This window comes from Mus musculus, chromosome 13, assembly GCF_000001635.26.
Source record: "Mus musculus strain C57BL/6J chromosome 13, GRCm38.p6 C57BL/6J".
NCBI lineage: Eukaryota > Metazoa > Chordata > Mammalia > Rodentia > Muridae > Mus > Mus musculus.
The window spans coordinates 99,170,357-99,175,046 of NC_000079.6; the positions used below are offsets into that span (position 1 = coordinate 99,170,357).

The window sequence follows — 4,690 nt, forward strand, 5'->3', positions numbered from 1 at the left end:
ATGGTGTCTTTGCAGTGTTCCTCCCAGTCCTCTCTCCCAAATTCCAGTTCCATGTGTTTTCTCTGATATCTTGACCCATAAGATACCTGCAGTTAAAATAATTCCATTTTATTTCAGCAGAGGGCGTTCCTTTCCTTCTGGGAGCATAACCAGCTCTTAGTCACAGAAGACTAAGACTCTAAAAAAGGCCGTAAGAATAGTTTCAAAATTGGAAAGGATAGGCTGAGGAGCACTCATTATCCAACCTGATGACCTCATTTCCTGTGTGGGAATTGCTCAGAATCCCAAGTTCTGTTGAGGCTTAGCTAAGAGCTGGAATTTAGACTACTTACTGTCAACTCAGTGTGTAGCCTCATGAGTACCCACAGCTCTCACTGGGCATTCACTAAGTAAGAGTAGGCTTAGCCCATTTACATTTAATGTAATTACTCGTGACTTGCAGGTCTAGTCTATTATATTGTTTGGTGATTCTGGAATGTCCTACCTCATTTATCATCTCTCTCTCTCTGTGTGTGTGTCTGTCTGTCTCTCTCGCTCTCTTTTTCTATCTCTGTCTCTCTCTGTCTCTCTCTCCTTGACTCTGGATTGGCTAAGTTTTTAAAGTATTGTTTTTCTCTTTTATTTGTTTAGAAATTTTGTTATTTTAGAATTATCTATTTTTTGGTAGCTAGTCTAAAATTATAGTTTCTACCAAATATTTTATTTTAACCTTGCATTACTGATCTTAATCTTGTCCTATGTAGTTTGGTAATATCAAATTTTTACTTACATCTCAACTAACTTGCTATTTATCAACTTATAATTCTATGCAATTTTAAAACATTTTTACTAGATAAGTTGTTTGTCCTTATTTCTTTTTGCATCTTGGGTTTTGGACTTTGGGTCTTACATCCAGATGCTTTTATTTCACCCTTAAGTATGAGTTCTGGGACTTCCAAAACTCATTTAAGCAAATGATAATAGAATTTTTGATACTAGAATTTTAGGATTCTAAGTGACCATATGTTTTCTTTCACTGCTGATCATATTATTTATTTATTTATTTATTTATTTATTTATTTATTTATTTATTTATTTATTTGAGATAGGGTTTCCCTGTGTAGCCCTGGCTGTCCTGGAACTCACTCTGTAGACCAGGCTGACCCCGAACTCAGAAATCCACCTGCCTTTGCCTCCCAAGTGCTGGGATTAAAGGCACAAGCCACCACTGCCCGTTTTATTGCCTTTTAACTTCCATTATTGACTTTGAAAAGTCAGCTATTTTACACCTTTGAAGGTAACACGTTCTCCCTGTGTATACACAAACCATCAGTTCCTGTGGCTCCACTGTGTTATATCTGGGAGTGCTGTGTATCGACATGCTAGTGTTCCTGATCTATGGATATATGTCTTTGATCATTTCTTATATAACCTTATGGTTGGTGACTAAAAATACCAGCAACTGCCGTCTCCAATGCTCTTGGGTCTGCTTGTGTTGCCTGTTATTTCTGTTGTGTTTGATTTTTCTCTGTGTGCTTGTATCTGTGTATGAGTGGTTATTCTTGGCACTCATACTTTAAGGTATTTGAGAATCAATAGCATCTTTTTCCAAAGAGAATTTTCTTTTTCTTTTGATGAATTCTTACATTTCAAATACAGATCAAACCAAAGCCAAAATTAGTGGCTCTCTGGACCACCTCTGTAACATAAATCAGGACAGAAATTCTTTTCAAGAATTTGTCTACTTACAATTCATGTTGTCTGAAGAAGCTGCCATTCTGGAATGACAGCTTGAAGTAGGGTGGGTGATTAGAGTCCTCACCTTTGGTGGATAGCAGGTCTTGGCTTTTCCTCACTGGCACCCACATCCCACAAAAGTACAGTTGAGTTACTAACCAGTTTTGTAGGGATTGGCAGATGCCCTTAGGATGAAATCCAACTTGAATGTTAGTCTTGTTTTTTGTTTTCTGGCTTTTCCACATCTAACTTTTCATTTTGTAAACCCTCACTAGCTTGTTAATTTTTCTCTTTTTTTCTTTCTTTTTTTTTTTTTTAATTTTTCACTACTTTAAGCAATTCAAAGGTCTTTCCATCCATTTCTTTGGGCACCTTTAATGCGAGACTTGTCCAGATTTCCTAGTCTTCAATTACTAGAAACTGAAGTTTCTACAGATAGTCTTAAAGGAAAATCTTCTTGGTTTTCTATTCTCACACCATGACTGTGAACTTTTCAGCTCCTCTCAGCCACTTGTTCATGCACAAAGGACTTAAATTACTAGAAATAACTCAAGGGAGGGAGAGTTCACTTTGGCTCATGGTTTGAGAGCACAGTTTATCATGGTGGAGAAGGCATGAGGTGGGAGCAGCCCCCAGTCATGACTCCTCACCATGCTGCATCTCCAGAGAGCAGGAAGCAGGAAGTGGAGCTGGGCCATAATTTCCAAGACCCACGCAACCCATTTCCTTCATCAAAGCCCCACTTTCCAGAAGGTTCCCCTAGCTTCCAAAATAGCGCAAAGTGTGAACCGTATTGGGACATGGTATTCAAACCACGACATGGTGGGAGTGAAACTGTGTGTGCTTCCAGGGAAAAGCTCAGGTGTCCTTGCAGTGTTCATACTTACTCATCTGTCTGGAAATGGGACACATCCCCACGAAGAGAAAGATGTCCATTCCAACACAAGAAAAGGGGCCCGAAGCAAGGTTTCAGAGGTTTAGAGCACCAACTGCTCTTCCAAAGGACCTGGGTTTAATTCCTAGTACCACACGGCAGCTCACAACTCTCTGTAACTCCAGTTCCAAGGAATCTGATGCCCTCTCCTGACCTCCAAGGACACTGAACACACACACATGGGCACAGATATAGATTCAGGTAAGCTACACGTAGACATTAAGTAAAATCTTAAAAAAAAAAAAACTGTTTTAAAGGAGAGACAATCCCAAGCAAAATGGGAGATCTCTGGAGTAAATCGCTAACAGACAAAGTGAAGGCAAAGGTCAAGTTAAGGCAGCACAGAGCGAGGCTCTCTCTCTACCTCAGATAAAACTCTGCACAAGTTTCCTGAATAGCTGTGGGGACAGGGCGGGGAGAAAAACCACTGCTTCTCATGACATCATCAGTGCAGGGTGAGATGGCATCAGGTAAGCAGAGTCCGGGAGGAGATTCAAGCTCTTCAGGAATGCCTTGTTCTTGTAGTGACAGGAAGCTGTGAGCTGGCTGGAAGACAGAGTAAAGATTTTTTTAAACAAATAATTAAATTCAGAATTAGAAAGGATAGCACAGGCCTGTGATCCCCACCATCTTAGAAGCTGAGGCAGGAGGATTGTGAGTTGGGGGTCTGTCTGGACCACAAAGAGAAATTTTGTCAAAAGAAGGAAGGGGACGGGGGAAGAGGAAGGGGAGGGGAGGGGGAAGGGAAGGGAAGGGGAGGGGAGGGGAAAGGGAAGGGAGGAGAGGGGGACAGGGGGGAGAGGGAGGGGAGGGAGAGAGAGAGAGAGAGAGAGAGAGAGAGAGAGAGAGAGAGAGAGAGAGACTAGGGAAAGAGAAGTGAGATACCCGTGATTGGCTTGTGAATGGCCTGCACAGAAAGTCTTGTGCTTCTTGGAGTCAGGGGGATTTTTGAAATGGAATCAGAGGAAAGAAATTGGGGCAGAGTGGGGAAATCCCAGAAGGTTCTGATTATTTCACAGCCTTTGTCGCTCAGTAGGCTCCTATCCCTCCTCCACTGCTTGCTGCATCCCCCCCCCCCACGCTTGCTGCATCCCTCCGAAGTCTGGGGGAGGTTTCCTGCCCAGGAGCTTTGAACTGTGACAAGGTGGAGCCCTCCCTACCCTTTCTCCAACAAATCACAGCCCTGGAGGGAGCTCTAGAGAAGTCAGTTTCCCTGAGCTGTCACCTGGTTTTGATGACTGAGGCCTCCTTTGTTAAATGGAGTCCCATTTGAGTGATAGAAAAGAAATAGCATGCTGTCAAATATAAATCCTGAATTTGTTATTTTTTGTGATAATGTTTTCAATATGAGATTTGAAATGTCAGGAGAGATGGGGGTGGTAAAGGCATTTGCTAGAGAAGCATAACTTGGGAACTCAGCACAACACACACACACACACACTCACACACATGTGCAGTTACACACCCATATACAAACTGACACACACATATTGCCCACACACATGCACACACAAGCTTACATGAGCACACAAGGATAAACACTCTCTCACAGCACCCCACACATATCACACACACTCATTCCACACACTCATTTACATACACGCACACATACTTGTGCATGTACAAGTACACACACACTCACTCACAGAACCATACACATATCACCCAACATACTCCACACACACACGCACACACATACACACACACACACAGAGGTAATGCTGTTTCTGTTTGTAATATAAGGCTTTCTTCAACGTTACCCCAACCCCACCTCTCCAGTTCTCATCAGTATTATCTCTTAGCAATAACCCTAAGGGAAGGAAATAATCCAAGGAATTGTTGTATACTGGGTGCCTGGTGTCAATCAAGACAAGGGCCTGATGTCAGATCCCAGAGTTGAACACTACCTTGGAGACTAAGGACCTAGCACAGCCAAGACCAGCCTCCCAGCCCGTCTGCAGCTCTTCCTGTAACCAGAGGTCTTTTCCTGTGTTTGAACTTGCCACCAATGGCTGTCCTACAAAGGTAAACAGCAGAAGT

The 4,690-nt window shown here is 42.5% G+C and overlaps 1 long non-coding RNA gene across 1 annotated transcript in view; it reads right to left on the reverse strand.

Annotated features, from left to right (window-relative positions):
* Window positions 1-2,763: 2,763 nt before the first annotated feature.
* Window positions 2,764-4,690, reverse strand: part of Gm41036 — a 3,385-nt gene continuing 1,458 nt past the window's right edge. Inside the window, exon 3 of the long non-coding RNA XR_873861.2 lies at window positions 2,764-3,196. This is a non-coding gene — a long non-coding RNA (predicted gene, 41036). The remainder of the gene's footprint in view (window positions 3,197-4,690) is intronic.